Raw genomic sequence first — 17,446 nt, forward strand, 5'->3', positions numbered from 1 at the left:
CCGTCCGTAAATTTCACGGACAGTCCGTAATTTCGGCCATCTGTCCGTTGTCCATGAAGGATTCTTTAACGGACGCCATTTGTCCGTAATTTTAACCGGGCACCGGTCTCACCTCCCTAAAGCTGGCACAGCTTCCACCCACCTCCCTTCTTGACTTGACGCATTCAGGGCTGTTTGTATCTGAATAGATGCACCCTGCTCTTGAAGCTGCAGCCCCCACCCCTCACACCTCCAGCCCTTGATGAGCTGTTAAGAGGTGCTTGAAGGTGACTGAGAGGGAGGGGTGCAGCTTCAGGAGCAGGGGGCATCAATTCAGATGCAAACAGCCCTGAATGAGTCATGTCTCTGCAATTTGTGTGAGACATTTCCTTTCTGCCCAGGGTTCCAAACATCCTACAACCGGTCTGGATTACACCGAGGCAGCACGTGGTTCTCTTCACAGCACACAGCTTAATTACGGTCACTAAATTGTAAACAAACCCCGATTCTTCAAACATGAAGTCTTTAATGTAATAAACTAAAGAAATGGCACAATCGCACCCACACTGATTAACAAAGTATGGAGGACAATCGGTTAAATGAATTCTCTTGGATTATCTCCTTTAAGTACTGTACATCACAGTGGGGGATGGCAAAAGTAACACTTTGGAAAGAGAGACTGACTTCTCATTGTCTTGTCCAGGAGGGGGTGAGGAGCCCTACCCCACCCTAGAAGAGACAAAGAGGATACTAGAATACCGCATGCCCACCCCTGTGCCCACCCTGGGGGATCCTGGTCCCCCTCCTGCCACCCTCCCCCCAGTGATGGCTCTTGTCCCTCGCCCCCCCCCCCCCCTGTGGTGGATCCTGTCTCTGCCCTGGGTGGCTTCTGTCCCAGTCCAGGAATGGCTCCTGCAGCTCAAAAAGGCTCAGCTCAAAATTACTATGAAAAGGTGGGCGAGTGAGTAAGTGAAGGGATGGGTGGATGGCTGGCTGGATGAATTAGTGAAAGGGTGAATGGATGAATACATATTAAATAGATGGATAATAAAAGAGGATGGGTGGATTGATGAGTGAGTGGTGGAAGGATGGGAGGGAGAAAGGGTAAATAGCTGGATGTATGGGTGGAAGGCTAGCTGGATGAGTAAAAGGGTGGATGGATGAGTAACAAGCACTGGCTTTGCCAATAGGTCTCGCAGTAGGAAAGTTGGAGCTATTGGTTTTGTAAATGACAAAGCCCTTTATGTATTTAAAATGATAACCAAAGTGAAAGGCATTGTTATTTGCAATTGTAATGGCTCCAACTGTCGTACTGCGAGACCTATTGGCAACGTGAGTGGTTTTTCGTGTGTGAGTGGCGTTGCGTGTGTGAGTGGCGTTGCGTGTGTGAGTGGCGTTGCGTGTGTGAGTGGCGTTGCGTGTGTGAGTGGCGTTGCGTAGTTGAGTGGCGTTGCGTGTGTGAGTGGCGTTGCGTGTGTGAGTGGCGTTGCGTAGTTGAGTGGCGTTGCGTGTGTGAGTGGCGTTGCGTAGTTGAGTGGCGTTGCGTGTGTGAGTGGCGTTGCGTGTGTGAGTGGCGTTGCGTAGTTGAGCGGCGTTGCGTAGTTGAGCGGCGTTGCGTAGTTGAGCGGCGTTGCGTAGTTGAGCGGCGTTGCGTAGTTGAGCGGCGTTGCGTAGTTGAGCGGCGTTGCGTAGTTGAGCGGCGTTGCGTAGTTGAGCGGCGTTGCGTAGTTGAGCGGCGTTGCGTAGTTGAGCGGCGTTGCGTAGTTGAGCGGCGTTGCGTAGTTGAGCGGCGTTGCGTAGTTGAGCGGCGTTGCGTAGTTGAGCGGCGTTGCGTAGTTGAGCGGCGTTGCGTAGTTGAGCGGCGTTGCGTAGTTGAGCGGCGTTGCGTAGTTGAGCGGCGTTGCGTAGTTGAGCGGCGTTGCGTTGTTGCGTGGCGTTGCGTAGTTGCGTGGCATTGCGTAGTTGCGTGGCGTTGCGTAGTTGAGCGGCGTTGCGTAGTTGAGCGGCGTTGCGTAGTTGAGCGGAGTTGCGTAGTTGCGTGGCGTTGCGTTGTTGCGTGGCGTTGCGTTGTTGCGTGGCGTTGCGTAGTTGCGTGGCATTGCGTAGTTGCGTGGCGTTGCGTAGTTGAGTGGTGTTGCATGTGTGAGTGGCGTTGCGTTGTTGCGTGGCGTTGCGTAGTTGCGTGGCATTGCGGCGTTGCGCGGCGTTGCGTAGTTGAGTGGCGTGGCGTAGTTGAGTGGCGTGGCGTAGTTGAGTGGCGTGGCGTAGTTGAGTGGCGTGGCGTAGTTGAGTGGCGTTGCGTAGTTGAGTGGCGTTGCGTAGTTGAGTGGCGTTGCGTAGTTGAGTGGCGTTGCGTAGTTGAGTGGCGTTGCGTAGTTGAGTGGCGTTGCGTAGTTGAGTGGCGTTGCGTAGTTGCGTGGCGTTGCGTAGTTGCGTGGCGTTGCGTAGTTGCGTGGCGTTGCGTAGTTGCGTGGCGTTGCGTAGTTGCGTGGCGTTGCGTAGTTGCGTGGCGTTGCGTAGCGTTGCGTGGTTGCGTGGCGTTGCGTGGCGTTGCGTAGTTGCGTGGCGTTGCATGTGTGAGTGGCGTTGCGTAGTTGCGTGGCGTTGCGTAGTTGCGTGGCGTTGCGTAGTTGCGTGGCGTTGCGTAGTTGCGTGGCGTTGCGTAGTTGCGGCGTTGCGTAGTTGCGCGGCGTTGCGTAGTTGAGTGGCGTTGCGTAGTTGAGTGGCGTTGCGTAGTTGAGTGGCGTTGCGTAGTTGAGTGGCGTTGCGTAGTTGAGTGGCGTTGCGTAGTTGAGTGGCGTTGCGTAGTTGAGTGGCGCTGCGTAGTTGAGTGGCGTTGCGTAGTTGCGTGGTGTTGCATGTGTGAGTGGCGTTGCGTTGTTGCGTGGCGTTGCGTAGTTGCGTGGCATTGCGGCGTTGCGTAGTTGCGCGGCGTTGCGTAGTTGAGTGGCGTGGCGTAGTTGAGTGGCGTTGCGTGTGTGAGTGGCGTTGCGTAGTTGAGTGGCGTTGCGTGTGTGAGTGGCGTTGCGTGTGTGAGTGGCGTTGCGTAGTTGAGCGGCGTTGCGTAGTTGAGCGGCGTTGCGTAGTTGAGCGGCGTTGCGTAGTTGAGCGGCGTTGCGTAGTTGAGCGGCGTTGCGTAGTTGAGCGGCGTTGCGTAGTTGAGCGGCGTTGCGTAGTTGAGCGGCGTTGCGTAGTTGAGCGGCGTTGCGTAGTTGAGCGGCGTTGCGTAGTTGAGCGGCGTTGCGTAGTTGAGCGGCGTTGCGTAGTTGAGCGGCGTTGCGTAGTTGAGCGGCGTTGCGTAGTTGAGCGGCGTTGCGTAGTTGAGCGGCGTTGCGTAGTTGAGCGGCGTTGCGTAGTTGAGCGGCGTTGCGTTGTTGCGTGGCGTTGCGTAGTTGCGTGGCATTGCGTAGTTGCGTGGCGTTGCGTAGTTGAGCGGCGTTGCGTAGTTGAGCGGCGTTGCGTAGTTGAGCGGAGTTGCGTAGTTGCGTGGCGTTGCGTTGTTGCGTGGCGTTGCGTTGTTGCGTGGCGTTGCGTAGTTGCGTGGCATTGCGTAGTTGCGTGGCGTTGCGTAGTTGAGTGGTGTTGCATGTGTGAGTGGCGTTGCGTTGTTGCGTGGCGTTGCGTAGTTGCGTGGCATTGCGGCGTTGCGCGGCGTTGCGTAGTTGAGTGGCGTGGCGTAGTTGAGTGGCGTGGCGTAGTTGAGTGGCGTGGCGTAGTTGAGTGGCGTTGCGTAGTTGAGTGGCGTTGCGTAGTTGAGTGGCGTTGCGTAGTTGAGTGGCGTTGCGTAGTTGAGTGGCGTTGCGTAGTTGAGTGGCGTTGCGTAGTTGAGTGGCGTTGCGTAGTTGAGTGGCGTTGCGTAGTTGCGTGGCGTTGCGTAGTTGCGTGGCGTTGCGTAGTTGCGTGGCGTTGCGTAGTTGCGTGGCGTTGCGTAGTTGCGTGGCGTTGCGTAGTTGCGTGGCGTTGCGTGGTTGCGTGGCGTTGCGTGGCGTTGCGTAGTTGCGTGGCGTTGCATGTGTGAGTGGCGTTGCGTAGTTGCGTGGCGTTGCGTAGTTGCGTGGCGTTGCGTAGTTGCGTGGCGTTGCGTAGTTGCGGCGTTGCGTAGTTGCGGCGTTGCGTAGTTGCGCGGCGTTGCGTAGTTGAGTGGCGTTGCGTAGTTGAGTGGCGTTGCGTAGTTGAGTGGCGTTGCGTAGTTGAGTGGCGTTGCGTAGTTGAGTGGCGTTGTGTAGTTGAGTGGCGTTGCGTAGTTGAGTGGCGCTGCGTAGTTGAGTGGCGTTGCGTAGTTGCGTGGTGTTGCATGTGTGAGTGGCGTTGCGTTGTTGCGTGGCGTTGCGTAGTTGCGTGGCATTGCGGCGTTGCGTAGTTGCGCGGCGTTGCGTAGTTGAGTGGCGTGGCGTAGTTGAGTGGCGTTGCGTAGTTGAGTGGCGTTGCGTAGTTGAGTGGCGTTGCGTAGTTGAGTGGCGTTGCGTAGTTGAGTGGCGTTGCGTAGTTGAGTGGCGTTGCGTAGTTGAGTGGCGTTGCGTAGTTGAGTGGCGTTGCGTAGTTGAGTGGCGTTGCGTAGTTGAGTGGCGTTGCGTAGTTGAGTGGCGTTGCGTTGTTGCGTGGCGTTGCGTTGTTGCGTGGCGTTGCGTAGTTGCGTGGCGTTGCGTAGTTGCGTGGCGTTGCGTAGTTGCGTGGCGTTGCATGTGTGAGTGGCGTTGCGTAGTTGCGTGGCGTTGCGTAGTTGCGTGGCGTTGCGTAGTTGCGTGGCGTTGCGTAGTTGCGTGGCGTTGCGTAGTTGCGTGGCGTTGCGGCGTTGCGTGGCGTTGCGGCGTTGCGTGGTTGCGCAGCGTTGCGTAGTTGAGTGGCGTTGCGTAGTTGAGTGGCGTTGCGTAGTTGAGTGGCGTTGCGTAGTTGAGTGGCGTTGCGTAGTTGAGTGGCGTTGCGTAGTTGAGTGGCGTTGCGTAGTTGAGTGGCGTTGCGTAGTTGAGTGGCGTTGCGTAGTTGCGTGGCGTTGCGTAGTTGCGTGGCGTTGCGTAGTTGAGTGGCGTTGCGTAGTTGCGTGGCGTTGCGTAGTTGAGTGGCGTTGCGTGGTTGAGTGGCGTTGCGTGGTTGAGTGGCGTTGCGTGGTTGAGTGGCGTTGCGTGGTTGAGTGGTGTTGCGTGGTTGAGTGGCGTTGCGTGGTTGAGTGGTGTTGCATGTGTCAGAGGCTAAATGTAGCACAGGGAGACCTCCAGTGGTAAGACAATCAAAAACAACTTAGAAAACATTTGACAGTATGAAGAGATCAAACTCATGAACAAGCGTGATACACCTCAGCTAAAAATCATGATAAATAACAACACACATTAGAAGTGAAACTGCAAGTACAGAAGGACCAGCTTTGCTTGTTTAAAACTCCCACTTCAGGCAGATGAGTGTAATGTGTAAAGCGTCTTGTGCACATGAGCAGATCGGAGTCTGGAAGCAAATACAAAGAAGAGGAATGACTGAGGCGCATTGGTGTGAAGCACATCAAAGGGCTTCTCCTCCCCTAATTAGCCGTTCTGGGGAAACTGAAAGTACGGCCGGCCTGCGGCCGGCCATGCATAATTAGGGGAGGAGAAGCCCTTTGATGTGCTGGGCTGGCTGGCCCTGAATGCGCGTGCATGTTATCACGTGGTTCACGGGCACTGCAAGAAAACCGCGGCTGAAAGCCCTTTGGTTTGAAGAGAAAATAGCCGACTTGAATTCTCCCCATTTCCCATTCCTGCGGAATGGTAAAGGCTCGACCTAAAAATGTGGATGAGTGGGTGGGTGGATGGATGAGTGAAATGATGGATGGATTGATGCATTGATAAGTGCAAGGGTGAATGGATGGACAGATGAGTGAAAGGGTGGATGTAAGGATGGATGAGTGAGTGAAAGGGATGGTAGATGGACCAAAGGATGAATAGATGAGTGAAGAAGTGAAAGGATAAATGGATGAGTGATAGGGTCAATGGATGGATTCATGAGTGGATGAGTAGATGGATAGATGGAAGGATGGATGGAAGGAAGGACTGCTAAGTGAAAGGGACGATGGAGGGAGAAAGGGACGAGGATGAATGACTGAAAGGGTGAATGGTTGGATGGATGAGTGAATGGATGGGTAGAAGAGTGGATAGATGAGTGTACAGATGGCTAGGGTGAAAGGGTGGATGGATGGATAAAGGATAGATGAAGGGATGGATGAGTGAAAGGATAGATGGAAGGATACATGGATAGGTTTGCAAATGGTTGAATATGTTTGGACATGGCTGGGCTTACTTATATACTATTGCGCGACCTCTGATGTGTCTGTAAAACGTACCCAATTGTCCTTAAGTTTTGTCCTGAATTTTGACCTCCTGTCCAGAATTTGTATCCTGAATTTTGACCCTTTGTCCTGAATTTTTACACTCACCGTCCTGAATTTGCACCAATGCCAGTTGGTCACCCTACTGCTGCCGTGTAGGGCCCCGGAGCCCACGCGCTGCTGGCGGGCCGGTGGGTCCAGTTGCTTCTGGAGGAGGATGTACGAGCTGGAGTACGCTCTGGTGCGCCAATCGGAGGCGGCATCGCTACTCTGTTTACCGCCCATGTCCTTGCGCCTCACTTCCTGCTTTCACGCCGCTGGCCCTGCTGGCGGGCCGGTACGTCCCGTTGCTGCTGGAGGGGATGTCCGGTAGGCCCTGGTGCGCCCATCTGAGGCTGGAGCGCTACTCTGTATCACCCATGTCCATGCGCCTCGCTTCCAGCTTTCACACAATGAGCCTGCGGCGAGAAAGGGCTGGTCCTACAGGAACTCGCCTGTATTTTAAGAAAGCACATGCTATTCCCGGTACTATACAATATTCAGCCCACGGAGCCGTCACAAGTGCAGCGGAGGTATTGCTGGAGCACGTGAAAGTGCACATCTGCTGTCCGGCCGCAAGCGGACATCGCCAGAGAAGAGACGGCATGAGCATGCACATCGGCTGTCTGGGCAAGTGCACATCTCCTGTCCCCCTTCAGCATAGGAGCACTATTTTCTTAGTTCGCTCTCTCCTGCCTGTTGTTGAGGGCAGGACATGCTCTCCAGAAACGCATTTAAAAAAAAATATATTTAAACAGGCCGGCCCTCCTCAGCTGGAATAATGTCCTGCTGCACCCTTTTTTTTTTAGTTGTGATCGCCAAATTCAGCTGCATTCCTTTTTTTTTTTAATACTTAACTTAAAACGGCAGCACACCCAGCTTTAGCTTTAAACATCTTAAGCTAATGTGCGGGTGCCGGGAATGCTTCAAAAGTAAATCAATAGAGGGAAAAAGATGCATCCCTACTCCTTTTTAGGTTTCGTGACCTATCAATGCGCATGCGCATTGATAGAGAAGCGAGACTATAGGGCTTTAAACAAACTTTAACTAACTGGCGATTTGGTGCTGTGCCCGTGCGATTTTAGGTCAATGCGCAAGCGCATTGACCTAAAATGCGCGTGCACAGCATCAAATCGCCAGCCATCTGTTGCCCAGCTTTGTGCCGCTCCACCCCCTGCCAGATCAAAGGCTTTCACGGCCGGCCGGCCGTGCTTTCAGTTTCACGGCCGGCCGTGTAAAGTGCACTTTTTATTTACGATGCCCACCATACAGCCTTCTAGAGCTGTTCTTTTGATGGATGAATGTGGTTGCTTTGATTTCAATTTTTAGTCACTGAACGTGCGCTGCAATGGATTTCTTTAGCTTAAAAGAATTGTTAAGTAAGTTATTGGTCTTTGTCAGTAATGCTCCGTTTCTTTTTGCACAATATATGCAGTTTGCAGAAGCACTATTTTTTGGGCAATGTGTTTTCTTTTTCACCAGCTTTCTTATTTGTATTTTCATGCTCTTTATTTAGTTGTGTTGGTGACTTTTTATTAATCGGCTGTAGAATGTGCTGTATTCACACAGCTAAGTGGATAGTCTTATTTATTTCTAAATGATCATGGCTGGTTAAGGTTGCGAGTCAGCGCAAAATAAATCATTATTTTATATTGTATAATCCGCACTTGATGCATGCGGGTTCAATGTAATCCAACACCACATCCACCACCACATCCACCACCACCACCACCACATCCACACCCACCACCACATCCAACACATCCACAACCACCACCACATCCACCACCACCACCACCACCACCACCACCGCATCCACCACATCCACCACACCCACCACATCCACCACACCCACATCCACCACACCCACCACCACCACCCCATCCACCACCACCACCACCCCATCCACCACCACCACCACCCCATCCACCACCACCACCACCCCATCCACCACCACCACCACCCCATCCACCACCACCACCACCGCATCCACCACCACCACCGCATCCACCACCACCACCGCATCCACCACCGCATCCACCACCACCACCGCATCCACCACCACCACCGCATCCACCACCACCACCGCATCCACCACCACCACCGCATCCACCACCACCACCACCACATCCACTGCATCCACCACCACCACCACATCCACCACCACCACCTCCACCATCTACTCCACATCCACCATGACATCCACTGCCACATCCACCACCACATCTAACACGTCCACCACCACTTCCACCACCACTACATCCACCACCGCATCCACCACCAACACCACATCCACCACCACCACCGCATCCACCACCACCACATCCATATCCACCACACCCACCACCACCACTACATCCACCACCCCATCCACCACCACCACCGCATCCACCACCACCACCGCATCCACCACCACCACCGCATCCACCACCACCACCACATCCACCATCACCACCATCACCACCACATCCACCATCGCCACCACATCCACCACCACATCCACTACCACCACCACCACCACCACCACATCCACCACCACCACATCCACCATCTACTCCACATCCACCATGACATCCACTGCCACATCCACCACCCCATCCACCACATCCACCACCACATCTAACACGTCCACCACCACATCCACCACCACTACATCCACCACCGCATCCACCACCAACACCACATCCACCACCACCACCGCATCCACATCCACCACACCCACCCACCACCACTACATCCACCACACCCACCCACCACCACTACATCCACCACCCCATCCACCACCACCACCACCCCATCCACCACCACCACCGCATCCACCACCACCACCGCATCCACCACCACCACCGCATCCACCATCACCACCACATCCACCATCACCACCACCACCACCACATCCACATCCACCACCACATCCACCAACACTTTAACCACACCCATCACCACCACATCCACCACACCCACCACCACTACATCCACCACCCCACCCACCACCACCACCACCCCATCAACCACCACTGCATCCACCATCACCACTGCATCCACCATCACCACCGCATCCATTACCACCGCATCCATTATCACCGCATCCACCACCACCGCATCCACCACCACCACATCCACCATCACCTGCACATCCACCATGACATCCACCGCATCCACCTCCACCGCATCCACCTCCACCACCACCACCGCATCCACCACATCCACCATCACATCCACCATCACCACCACCTCCACATCCACCATGACATCCACCTCCACATCCACCATCACCACCACCTCCACCATGACCTCCACCTCCACATCCACCTTCACCTCCACATCCACCATGACATCCACCTCCACATCCACCATGACATCCACCTCCACATCCACCACCACATCCGCATACACCGCATCCACCGCATCCACCACATCCACCACCACATCCACCACCACCACCACCACCACATCCACCACCACCACCACCACATCCACCACCACATCCACCACCACCACATCCACCACCACCGCATCCACCACCACCACCACCGCATCCACCACCACCACCACCGCATCCACCACCACCACCACCGCATCCACCACCACCACCACCACCACCACCACCACCACATCCACCAACACCACATCCACCATCTACTCCACATCCACCATGACATCCACTGCCACATCCACCACCCCATCCACCACATCCACCACCACATCTAACACGTCCACCACCACTACATCCACCACCACTACATCCACAAACACCACATCCACCGTCACCACATCCACCGTCACCACATCCACCGTCACCACATCCACCATCACCACATCCACCATCACCACATCCACCATCACCACATCCACCATCACCACATCCACCAACTCCACATACACCACCACATCCACCACCACCACCACCACAACCACCAACTCCACAACCACCAACTCCACAACCACCAACTCCACAACCACCAACTCCACAACCACCAACTCCACAACCACCAACTCCACAACCACCAACTCCACAACCACCAACTCCACAACCACCAACTCCACAACCACCAACTCCACAACCACCACATCCACCAACACTTTAACCACACCCATCACCACCACATCCACCACACCCACCACCACTACATCCACCACCACCACCGCATACACCACACACACCACCACATCCACCAACACATCCACCAACACATACACAACACATCCACCAACACATCCACCAACACATACACAACACATCCACCAACACATCCACCAACACATCCACCAACACATCCACCAACACATCCACCAACACATCCACCAACACATCCACCAACACATCCACCAACACATCCACCAACACATCCACCAACACATCCACCAATACATCCAACACATCCACCAATACATCCAACACATCCAACACATCCACCAATACATCCAACACATCCACCAATACATCCAACACATCCAACACATCCACCAACACATCCAACACATCCACCACCACTTCCACAACCACCGCATCCACCACCACCACCGCATCCACCACCGCATCCACCACCACCACCAACACCAACACCACATCCACCACCACCACATCCACCACCGCATCCACCACCACTTTCACCACACCCAACACCACCACATCCACTACATCCACCACCCCATCCACCACCACCACCAACACCCCATCCACCACCACCACATCCACTGCATCCACCGTCACCACATCCACCATCACCTCCACCATCCACCTCCACCATCCACCTCCACCATCCACCTCCACCATCCACCTCCAACATCCACCTCCAACATCCACCTCCAACATCCACCTCCAACATCCACCTCCAACATCCACCTCCAACATCCACCTCCAACATCCACCTCCAACATCCACCTCCACCACCACGTCCACCACCACCACATCTAACACGTCCACCACCACCACATCTAACACGTCCACCACCACCACATCTAACACGTCCACCACCACCACATCTAACACGTCCACCACCACTACATCCACCACCACTACATCCACCACCGCATCCACCACCACCGCATCCACCACCACTTTAACCACACCCACCACCACCACACCCACCACCACCACACCCACCACCACCACCCCCACCACCACCCCATCCCATCCACCACCACCCCATCCACCACCCCATCCACCACCACCCCATCCCATCCACCACCCCATCCCATCCACCACCCCATCCCATCCACCACCACCCCACCACATCCACCATCACCACCACCACCCCATCCACCACCACCCCACCACATCCACCATCACCACCACCACCCCATCCACCACCACCCCACCACATCCACCATCACCACCACATCCACCATCACCACCACATCCACCATCACCACCACATCCACCATCACCACCACATCCACCATCACCACCGCATCCACCACCACCGCATCCACCACCACTTTAACCACACCCACCACCACCACACCCACCACCACCACACCCACCACCACCACACCCACCACCACCACACCCACCACCACCCCATCCCATCCACCACCACCCCATCCACCACCACCACCCCATCCACCACCACCCCATCCCATCCACCACCCCATCCCATCCACCACCCCATCCCATCCACCACCACCCCACCACATCCACCATCACCACCACCACCCCATCCACCACCACCCCACCACATCCACCATCACCACCACCACCCCATCCACCACCACCCCACCACATCCACCATCACCACCACCACCCCATCCACCACCACCCCACCACATCCACCATCACCACCACATCCACCATCACCACCACATCCACCATCACCACCACATCCACCACCACCACACCCACCACCACCGCATCCACCACCACTTTAACCACACCCACCACCACCACACCCACCACCACCACACCCACCACCACCACACCCACCACCACCACACCCACCACCACCCCATCCCATCCACCACCACCCCATCCACCACCACCACCCCATCCACCACCACCCCATCCCATCCACCACCCCATCCCATCCACCACCCCATCCCATCCACCACCCCATCCCATCCACCACCACCCCACCACATCCACCATCACCACCACCACCCCATCCACCACCACCCCACCACATCCACCATCACCACCACCACCCCATCCACCACCACCCCACCACATCCACCATCACCACCACATCCACCATCACCACCACATCCACCATCACCACCACATCCACCATCACCACCACATCCACCACCGCCACATCCACCACCGCCACATCCACCACCGCCACATCCACCACCGCCACATCCACCACCGCCACATCCACCACCGCCACATCCACCACCGCCACATCCACCACCGCCACATCCACCACCGCCACATCCACCACCGCCACTTCCACCACCGCCACATCCACCACCGCCACTTCCACCACCGCCACTTCCACCACCAACACTTCCACCAACACTTCCACCAACACTTCCACCAACACTTCCACCAACACTTCCACCAACACTTCCACCAACACTTCCACCAACACTTCCACCAACACTTCCACCAACACTTCCACCAACACTTCCACCAACACTTCCACCAACACTTCCACCAACACTTCCACCAACACTTCCACCAACACTTCCACCAACACTTCCACCAACACTTCCACCAACACTTCCACCAACACTTCCACCAACACTTCCACCAACACTTCCACCAACACTTCCACCAACACATCCAACACATCCACCAACACATCCAACACATCCACCAACACATCCAACACATCCACCACCACTTCCACAACCACCGCATCCACCACCACCACCGCATCCACCACCGCATCCACCACCACCACCAACACCACATCCACCACCACCACATCCACCACCGCATCCACCACCACTTTCACCACACCCAACACCACCACATCCACTACATCCACCACCCCATCCACCACCACCAGTGCATCCACCACCACCAACACCCCATCCACCACCACCACATCCACTGCATCCACCGTCACCACATCCACCATCACCTCCACCATCACCTCCACCATCACCTCCACCATCACCTCCACCATCACCATCACCTCCAACATCCACCTCCACCATCACCTCCACCATCACCTCCACCATCACCTCCACCATCACCTCCACCATCACCTCCAACATCCACCTCCACCATCACCTCCACCATCACCTCCAACATCCACCTCCACCATCACCTCCAACATCCACCTCCAACATCCACCTCCACCACCACATCCACCACCACATCCACCACCACCACATCTAACACGTCCACCACCACCACATCTAACACGTCCACCACCACCACATCTAACACGTCCACCACCACTACATCCACCACCACTACATCCACCACCACTACATCCACCACCGCATCCACCACCACCGCATCCACCACCACTTTAACCACACCCACCACCACCACACCCACCACCACCACACCCACCACCACCACACCCACCACCACCACCACCCCCACCACCCCATCCCATCCACCACCACCCCATCCCATCCACCACCACCCCATCCACCACCACCCCATCCCATCCACCACCACCCCATCCACCACCACCCCATCCCATCCACCACCACCCCATCCACCACCACCCCATCCACCACCACCCCATCCCATCCACCACCACCCCATCCACCACCACCCCATCCCATCCACCACCACCCCATCCACCACCACCCCATCCCATCCACCACCACCACATCCACCATCACCCCATCCCATCCACCACCACCACATCCACCATCACCACCACATCCACCATCACCATCACCACCACATCCACCATCACCATCACCACCACATCCACCATCACCATCACCTCCACCTCCACCATGACATCCGCCACATCCACCACCGCCACATCCACCACCGCCACATCCACCACCGCCACATCCACCACCGCCACATCCACCACCGCCACATCCACCACCGCCACATCCACCACCGCCACATCCACCACCGCCACATCCACCACCGCCACATCTTCCACCAACACTTCCACCAACACTTCCACCAACACTTCCACCAACACTTCCACCAACACTTCCACCAACACTTCCACCAACACTTCCACCAACACTTCCACCAACACTTCCACCAACACTTCCACCAACACTTCCACCAACACTTCCACCAACACTTCCACCAACACTTCCACCAACACTTCCACCAACACTTCCACCAACGAATGAATAGAGTTACAGGCAGAAATCCCACCTGCTAACTTCTGAATGGGACAAATAAAGTTGGTGCAGTGTCAAAAGAATCAGCGCATTATACACACAAGGACTGTCCCCTGAAACTGCTGTCTGCCCTCTGAGGAGACATGTGAACGGCTCCCAAAAAAGGAGACAATAGAGGCCTGCCACTGGAAGGAGGTGTTAACTCCTCTTGGCTGGAAGCCATACAGGATGTTGGCCCAAAAGGCAAGCCTCAAAAGGAGAAGACACCTTTGAAGTGCAAGTGGCAAGCACACGTGGAAGGGGCTGCCCCGCTGTGTAGGCAGACAGGCCAGCACTGGGGACAGAGAGGGGAAACCAGTTAAACTTTTTTCAGGGTAATTTAGCCCTCTTTGTAGCCAAACCTCTGGGATGGGCTAGGAAGCTCTACAGACCGGAGTGGACACAGTGGAGAATTCTAGGATAGCCAGATACCACACTTTGCAGGAAGTGGTCTTCAAGAGGCAGGGAACTTAGCAGCCCATTGACTGCTGCCAGCATCCACGGAGGCCATTTTCTGGGCATAAAAAGAGCCCCCTGGCACCCAGAGCTCAGGGTGATTACCCAGAGTTCTGGGTGCCAGGGTGCTCTTTTTATGCCCAGAAAAAGGACTGCCTCTCTACACTCAGCACCTGGCAAAGAGGATGCACAGATGTGGACTGAACCTGGGGGCTAGCAAAGGACAGGGACTGTCTGCTGTGTCCTGCTTAAAGAGATCTTGTGTCCGGAGTCCAGTCAAAGCAAGACACTCCAAGTGTCAGCTGCCTGACCTCCCTTTAGTGGCACACACCGCAACAGCTGAATAAGCCTACTGGGGCAAGTTGGTAGCCCAGATCTTTGCATCGCCACCACTCGCTGCTGTACAGCATAAGAATCCAGGACCAAAGTCTGGTATACCTGGGAGAGTCACAGTGCAGCTTGGTCACCTAGAAGAAGAGTTAGCGCTCAAGGAAGAATTTGCTTGTGACCATGATGCAGGACCGCTGCCAATCTAGAGTGACATCGACCCACCTTGGCCATGACTGCTTCACCAAGTTGTGGACCATGGTGTTGCCACAGGAAGACAACCCCCCCTATCCCTCCACAGCCACATTGCATCTTCAGCATCCTTTATCTTTTGCATTCGGACCACTTCCATAGTAGTATATAGCAAGGAGATAAAAATGCTTGGAAAGTACTGAAGACTGCTTCTTCCTCTGAGGTAACGGTTTCTGAGGACTTTGCTAGTCTCCCTAATTAGCTCAGTGCTGGAATTCATCGCCTAAAGTAATTCAAAGTAACCGCAATGATACTTAACCAAGCTTTTCTTGAAAACGTTTCAAAGTGTCAAATTCACAGAATGTGCCAATGCTTGTTGGCAGTTAAGTGAAAAGGTACATATTTATTATACCTTGTAAAATCTGTATCCCGGAACTCTCCAGTGGATCTTTCATTTTGGGGTCTAAAATACAATCTATTTTTATAAGCTGGTTTAGAATTTGAGAGTTGTGCATTTCTTTTTCAAACTGTTGGGTACTGTTTAAATGCTTTACACTTGTTCCTTTGTGTATGCCTGACCTCAGAGCCACAGCTACCCAGGATTGAGTCAATGGTTTGACAAACAAAACATACTGGTACTATAAGGGTTGGTATGTGAATTAAACGGCGAGGTTTCACGACCATACCATACGTAATACACCCCATTTCCTCACAAATAGTTTAAGCTGATTGGTGATAGATGTGCCGTAAGGAATCTTCAGAATGAAGTGAGATATCGCATTCTATACAAGTTGCAGTTGCTGAAGCAGATACGAAGGGAGTCCTAGAAAGAAACTGATCGCATGGTCCAATCTGGATGCAATGAGGGCATGCACTATAATTTTCCAGGAATTTCCAGACAGGGTGCATTGTACAAAACATGATCCAGGCACTGCTAGTATGTGGAGGCGGAGAGACAATCCACCGTCAAATGTTACCCCGGATTACTCAGCACAGAAGAACTTTGGGGAAGGGGCCATGTTGTTAATTTACCAGTAGTTAGCCTAGGTCTTCTCAATCTTGCAGAAGAACAAGGCTTTATTTTTTCAGCATTGCATTTAAGATGATAGTGCTTCATCCAAACAGACACTCTTGAAACAGGCTATAAAAGACGTTTGACAAGACAGAGTTGATCCCAGAGCCAGCTGTGTATCACCGACGTAGGAAATCACCTCAACGGCAAAATAATGAATGAACAATGCCAAAGGAGTCATGTACACATTAAATCATGTGGGGCTAGGAGATGTGCCACGTGGGACAGTTTACTACAAGATACGAATTAGGAGACCATTTTAGACTGAGCTCCATCATCAAGGAAGGATCGTAGCCACCATAAGGCTAATCAACCAATGCCTAAATCAGCCAGGTGCTGCAGCATGATGGTATATAGTGTTGAACACCTTAAACAGATTCAGAAAAAGAAAGGCAGGGTTTTGACCCTGCTCTAACAAGATCTTAATAGATTCTGCTCCCTCCAGCAAAGCAGTTTCCATGCTGTATCTGGGGTTAAACCCCTATAGGGCAGGTTGAAGGAGACAGTCATGTTCCAGATACTCGATAGTTTGTGGTTGATTAATTTCTCCAGAATTTTCAAAGTGGCAGGAAGACGCGAAATTCACCTGCAATTAACCAGACTAGCCATGGCTACAGAAAGTGTTTTGAACAACCTTAGCCTGCTTCTGCGGACCCCTGCTGTATTAAGCAGTGTTACAAAACATGTTTAACACATGATTAAACCTGTCCACAGCAGAAGCCAATATACAAGGCGGGCAGAAGTATGAAGGGGAACCTGACTTGCAACCAAGATTAGCCAACTTGCCCTCCTCTAAGGAAATGGATCCAAATACAGACAGCATGCAG

At 54.1% G+C, this 17,446-nt stretch overlaps 1 protein-coding gene across 1 annotated transcript in view; it reads right to left on the reverse strand.

Moving 5' to 3' along the window:
* Nucleotides 1–17,446, reverse strand: part of CPSF3 (cleavage and polyadenylation specific factor 3) — a 258,178-nt gene that overhangs the window by 180,167 nt on the left and 60,565 nt on the right. The window lies entirely within an intron of this gene.

Source organism: Lissotriton vulgaris, chromosome 6 (assembly GCF_964263255.1).
Source record: "Lissotriton vulgaris chromosome 6, aLisVul1.2, whole genome shotgun sequence".
Taxonomy (NCBI): domain Eukaryota; kingdom Metazoa; phylum Chordata; class Amphibia; order Caudata; family Salamandridae; genus Lissotriton; species Lissotriton vulgaris.